This window comes from Mobula hypostoma, chromosome 2 (assembly GCF_963921235.1).
Source record: "Mobula hypostoma chromosome 2, sMobHyp1.1, whole genome shotgun sequence".
NCBI classification, from domain to species: domain Eukaryota; kingdom Metazoa; phylum Chordata; class Chondrichthyes; order Myliobatiformes; family Myliobatidae; genus Mobula; species Mobula hypostoma.
In genome coordinates, this window is record NC_086098.1 from 123,460,136 (window position 1) to 123,466,942 (window position 6,807).

Sequence of the window (6,807 nt, forward strand, 5' to 3'; positions counted from 1 at the left end):
GCACTTGAGGAGCTGAAGGGCCTGTTTCCTTACAGTACACAATAACATTGTTCCTTTTTGGTGCTTACTGTGCATAAATTGGTTGCCACTAATTTTGTATCATCAGAGAAATCAAAGAATTAATTCAACAGGCTGCTGATGAGCCTTAGAACAGCAATCACATTAATCCTATAGCACCCATCCTATTCCCACAGTCCTATAAATAATTTACGCTCAAGTATCTCCCCAAATCCCTTTCCAAAACCCTGACTAATCCAGTTTTTAACCACTCCTATGGATGAAAGCTTCAGATTACATCTGTCCCTCAAACAAGTATTTCCTCTTATCCTCTTCAAGAATGTTCGATCTTCAAAAGGTTAGTGTTAGTTGTAAAATTTACAAGGCACTCATGGACATCCTGAAATTAAGGAAAGCACATTCCTCCCCACTGCTCAGCTAGGATGTGTGTCTGGGTGGCCTGAAGATCTACAATCATAACACAATATATAACACCCTTAGAAATATGGGTCCTCATGAATCACTTCCTTACTTCAAGAAAACTGTTGAGAGAAAACCTTTGATTGAGCAACTCACTGTGAAGCAATATCAAGACTCCTTAAAGGGGAAATACACGCTTCTTCAGAACATTCCACAGTGCAAGAGAGCTGGAGCTCCAGGCAGTAAAGAGAAACACTTGTATTTATAGAACAACGCCTGTTGTGACCTATTTGTTTGCCTCACAGCCAATAAAGCCATGGCCTCTATTGGAATGCAAAAAGGCTAGGGTGGGGGTGGTGTCAGTAGCAGTAGGGGACAAATTAAGACAGGGTAGAAAACGACGAGGGAAGACAATGGACAGCAATAGGGCAGAGGGAGGAGTTACAGAATGACTGGGAGATTGGGTGGGGTAGGGTGTTAGTACAACAGTAAAATTAAACTTGTACCAAACAGGTGTTTGTTTCCTGAGCGGTAGTCTTGAACCATAGGGTCTCAACCTGAAAACAGGACAGCTGAAAGTCATAGACAGATCTGAGGATGATAGATTGGAGCTGAGGTGATAGATAGAGAGAGGGGCAGTTGGGGGAGGGGGACAAAGGGGAAGAAGGGTAAAAGACACAGGGAACACTTATAAACAGTGGTTCTGCTCATGGAATACAGAGAGGCTTCAAGAAAGAGCAGATTAAAAGGAATAGATGTTAAGGAATGAAGAAGAAAGTTCAAAGCAAGAAAGATCAGGTTCAGTGCATCAGCTAACAAAACAGAGCTTGCCATGCAGTAAGTAATCCCCATGGATACTGTCTCTGCTGCTGTCTGTCACTGACTGGATCAAAGCCACTTTTCCTGCCTCCCGCTCTGCCCAACATCTAGCATTCCCAGGGGTCACTTGGCTCCCAATCCACTCAGCCATTCCCAATTCACTCTCCCAACTTTCCCTTTTAGTTACCCTACTCAATGTAGAGAGCCATCTGGGAAACGTCCCCAAGGGGTTCACAACACTTCTAAATGCTGCAACTGTAGCCTGGAAACTCGTCTGTACACAGAAAGATCCCACTGCCTCACAGCTGAATGACCAACCAATCCCAGCATAGTCTGATCAATGGTTGAGGGATAGATGCACAACACAAGGAAACAGGGGCAGACCACTCAGGTCCTCAAGCCTGAGCTGCCATTCAATATGATCTTCACTCAGCTCCCCTTCTACAGCAGTTTCCAGGTTTGATCCTGGCCTCTGATACCATCCACCCAACCACACAGGAGGATCAGAGTACCCAACGTATACTGGTTAGCAAGTTCATTGGCAACTGTAAGTTAATATTGGTGGCTGACAAGAGAATTGGGGGACAGTGAAACAAGCAGGGGATTGAATTAATGGGACAACTAGAGTTGACTTAGATATGGTGGAGATTACCAGTTCAATCTACCAATCAATGTCTCACTGCACATCCCTTCTATAGCCAGGCCACCAAAGCAAACAGCCAGACAGGCTTGGTGTAACATCTGCAAACTGAAGCTTGAGCCGGGCCCTGTTCTGCACAAACTGCTCCAAGCTGTAGAGTCCATCTAAACTGTTCACTCAGGTATCTGGGGTGGGGCTTGAACCTGCATTCCTGATGGGCTAAGGGGAGCATTGCTCACAGTTAACACAAACAACTCAACATGATTACCCTCTCGGGTCCCCTCTGCCACACCCTTGTCGCCAAGTACAAATCCCATAGTTACCTCCTATGCCAAACATCTCCCCAGCAGCCTGGCCAACGAGAAAGCCCAGAGCTAATATATCTGAAGCTGATCATGTGTGAAGATTACAATGCTACCTTCATGACCTTGCCGTGTGTACTTCCTACAATAGTGTCCAAATTTCCATCAATGGACAGCTTCAGGAGGTAAAAGTATTCTTTGTTCTGACTCCTGCTCCCACTGTTCCAAAGATCAGTTATCTGTCATGGAATCACACACAGTAACGATTGAAAGGATAAAGTGAAATCATTTTACTCCTTGTGTTGCTTCGCTCCCCACCGATCACAAGCCCCATCAGCCAGTTTGGTCAGTGGCAACAAAGTCAATCCTGATGATGAACACTGAAGTCCCTCATGTGGAGCTCATTCCTCCAAAGGGACGAAAGAATATCAGTCAGCCCATCTTTCTTCTTTCATGAGGAGTGAATTTCTGGAATTCTCTGCCCCAGAGAATACGGGAGACCAACAATTAGATATATTTAAGGTGGAAATAAATATTAAAGATTGAGAATGGAGGGTTATGGAGAACTGGCACAGTTGACAACTTGAGGCCAGCACAGAACTGCTAGGGTCACGTAGGGCTGTCTTTCTCTGCTTAAATCCTGCACCTTTTCCCAACCTCTGGCCAACCTTCCTCTCTGCCTCATTCTCCATTCCTTGACTGCACATATGATTTAAACTTGGAACATTCTGTAACCTTACAATGCTCAAAACAAGTGTTGTTCACGGAGTGTTCCCATTATTTACACTTGAGCACCAATCCCCTAACACAAATGTTAACAGTGGATCATACTGCTCCAGTCCAGTAATTACTCTGCCTGTGCCACATTCTCAAAACAACATGTTATTACTGGAGGTTGCCAGCACTGGCTGGGAGTGGAGCAGAAGTTTACACAAGAAACAGGGACCCTATGAAATTAACTTTGAAACTCAAAGTTTAAGGTTCAAAACAGTGCAATAAAGTCAGCCAGATTACCATTGGGATCAAAGGGCACCCAGAGAAAGCAAGTTTGGACTCCCTTCTCCGGAACAGAGAGAGAGAGAGAGAGAGAGAGAGAGAGAGAGAGAGAGAGAGATCTCTAAACTCACGGCAGTGTTTGCTAGAATGTGGAGATACATTTCCTCTCACAGCATAAACCAGTAAAAGCAAATCATTAGTATAACACCTCTGCTCCATCCACCAAAAGTGGAACTTCCTGGCGGCCAAATATTTTAATTCCCATTCCAAGCTCCATCCGCCAAAAGTGGAACTTCCTGGTGGCCAAATATTTTAATTCCCATTCCAACATGTCATTCCACAGCCTCCCCTTATGCCACAATAAGGCCATCCTCAAGGTGGAGGAGCTTCCAGTCTGATGACATGAATATCAATTTCTCCTTCTGGTAAAAAGAAAATTTCCTCCCCCTCGCATTCCTCCTCTTCTATTCCCCATTCTGGCCCCTTAGCTCTTCTCAACTGCCTCATCACCCAGCTCTGGTGCTCCTCTTCCTTCCCTTTCTTCTATCTCCTCTATCAGGTTCCCTCTTCTCTAGCCTCTTATCTTTCCTAATCACCTGGCTTCACCTATCATCTTCCAGCTATCTTGCCCCCTCCCCCCACCTTCTTATTCTGGCATCTTCCCCCTTCTTTCTCAGTCCTGCAGAAGGGTCTCAGCCTGAAACGTCAACTGTGTATTCATTTCCACAGATGCTGCCTGACCTGCTGAGTTCCTCCAGCATTTTGTGTGCTGCTGTAAATATTAAATAGTTGCTAATAACTATTCTGTGAAATTCATGGGAAACCTCTTTACCCAAAAGACTGGTGAGACTGTGGAACTCAAGTCCACAGGATGTGTTTGACATGAACAGAACTTATTTAAGAAGCAAAACAGATTTTGGAGGGAGATGGTGAGTAGGAAGCACATTACACAGAGTATAAAAACTAACAAGGAACCGATGCCCTGATTCTGTATTACCTGAGAAATGAAGCAAAGTTTCAGAACCTGGTTTACTCTTCTTTGATATGAAACTTGTTTTGTGGCAGTACTACAATGCAAGACATAAAATTACTATAGTGGCAAAAAAGAAACAAGGAGGTGGTGTGCATGGACTGTTCAGAAGTCTGATGGCAGAGGGGAAAAAGCTGCCTCTGAATTGTTGAGTGTAGGTCTTCAGGCTTCTGTACTTCCTCCCTGATGGTCGTAACAAGAGGGCTTGTTCCATATGGTGATGGATGTTGCCTACTTAATCCTGGCTTCTTTTGATCCTGTGTATTGGAACCTCCATACCAGACCGTGATGCCACCAGACAGAATGCTCTCTATAGGAATTTGCAAAAGTCCTTGTTGGCATACTAAATCTCCTCAAACTCCTAACAAAGGTGAGCCACTAGCACTCTTTCTTTATGACTGCATCAATGTTTGGCCCCAGGACGGGTCCAGAGATGTTGACAACTAGGAACTTAAAGCAATACTGGACACATTGACCATAGGAAAACAAATGCTGATGAGGCACGTTCACTTCTACAAGTTATCCTCTTACCCTTTTTACAAATGGGAGGCATTTGATGGTAAAGTGTGCCTTTTTAAAAAAAAAAATCAGCTTCTTTCTCATGCAGGGTTTCATCTCTGCTGAATACACTGAGAAAACGCGTGGATCTCACTGGGAAAAGGTGACCCTGTAATTTGCAGTAGAAAAGGTTTTGGCAAATGCCACGTGAAGTTGAAAGAGGTTCCGCCCCCAAGGCTGTTTACACCATTGGACAGAATATTATTACTGGCAGAATTGCATTTCAGCAAAAATAATAAAGGGCATAAATTGGCACCAAAACAAACTTGCAGTGAAGTCATCGGCCTTAGAAAAATCAGACACTGATTTTTCAACAGAAATTGGACAGTAAGATTGCGAGCCAGAAAAGAAGAAATACAGCCACATTCACAAGGTTAGTCTTAAAACACATGAAACTGGACATCAACCTGCCCCATGCACCACACCCCCTCCCCCGAGTGACTTTCAAACACTTCTAATCAATATATTAACTCATAATCTTCCAAACGTTCGGATATCCATTCGCAGATCGCAAACCCTCCAAATATTACAAATCTTCAAAGTTCCTAGATTCTCCATGAGCTTCAAGCCCCCCGAACAACTGTCTAGACATGGGTTCAGACTGTTTCTTCTAGATACAGCTCTGAGTGGTGTTACTCATTCTGTTCCCTGTAATCTTGATGTCACCCAGAATTCACAACGTCTGTTGATCACCGTTCTTTCACACAAAAGCACAATTCAGCGCAGATCACACACCACACGTATCCTCTGACCTACGTCAAATCCCAGTTCATCCGGGTCTCTAAATTAAAATCTTGTTTTCACATTCCACTATGGTTTGTTTTAACCTCCTTCAGTCCAATGACATAACTCTGACGCTTGGGAATATTGATTTCCCCTAATTCTAACATCTTGTACACCCACCAATTTCAATCAGTATTAAGTCTGCCTTCAGCTGGCTCGTCCATTCTCCTCTCCTTCACTTTCCTGATAAAAGGTTTTCAAGCTGAAACGTTAACCGCAGATGCCGTCTGACTAATTGAATTTCAAGCGTTTTATGTTTTTACAATCAAACGTTGCAAATCCTTTAAATCCTCTACCCCAAAATAATCACTAATTCACTTTTCATTATGTGACGACACTATTGTGAAACACGGTGATAAACGCTGCACAAATGCAACGTGCTGTTTATTTACCACCCACACCAGAACACTCTTAACATCCTGCAAAATGTGCCTGAATTTAAAAAATAAAAAGCAAATCAACTCTGGAATTAACAGATTTGCAGGTTTTAACAGATCTTTTAAGCAGAAGTTAAGTCAAGATCCGTACAACGACGGAGCGCACAATTACTTTTCAGACTAGTTTGTTCTCAAATAAACCAGGGTGTATTAAGTTCTTTCCTTGAGTCAAAGGGAATCTCCCGTTTGGAGATTCTGCCTAGACCACTCTGGCTGGACGTAGTGGAACTCAAAGCTGCTATAATACTCAGCCCCAATCAGTCTGACGTGCGCCATAGGACGAGAGGAAAAGTACCAAAACAAGCAACGAAAGGAAGACAAGACTCACTGACAACACTAACACTCGGTGTCCCCGCCGATTGAAAACTCCCTAAGCGACACCTTCCTCGCACCAAGTCGCGAAGGCCGCGACCAGCACGCATCACCCACAGCCTGCCCGTCTTCCCCGTCAGGCAGGCCCTCCAGCCACCAGTACCGGCCCGGCCCACCAACGCCGCTCATTGGCTCCTTCCGCAGCAAGCCGTGTCCCCATTGGACCTGGACGGGATACCCACGCCCCCTTCGCCAATTTATTGATTGACAGACCCGTCTGTCAAGGGAAGGGGCTGGAAAGCGGGAAACGGATTATGAAGACCGTGGAGGGGGCGGTCGCGTGGTTACATTTACAACGGTGATTGGAGCAGGGGTGGTGTCAATCAGGGAGCTGTTGTTGTTGTCCATTGCCAATCTATTGACAGCGTCAAGTGAAGCCCGTGTGCAAGACGCGTGCTCTCTCGATGTGACCAATCAGCAGCGGGAAACGTCAGGGCGGGGGCGGGTACCAGG

General features: G+C 44.8%; 1 protein-coding gene across 3 annotated transcripts in view; it reads right to left on the reverse strand.

The window, feature by feature from the left end:
• coq8aa (coenzyme Q8A, genome duplicate a) overlaps window positions 1–6,473 on the reverse strand; it is a 54,255-nt gene extending 47,782 nt beyond the window's left edge. Inside the window, exon 1 of one of the 3 annotated variants that reach the window (XM_063040595.1) lies at window positions 6,324–6,473. The gene's annotated coding sequence lies outside the window, so the exon portion shown is untranslated. Of the gene's footprint in view, window positions 1–573; window positions 593–6,310 lie in introns of those variants that run through there. The other 2 variants (XM_063040594.1, XM_063040596.1) reach the window with 2 other exon arrangements.
• Between the last annotated feature and the right edge of the window lie 334 nt (window positions 6,474–6,807).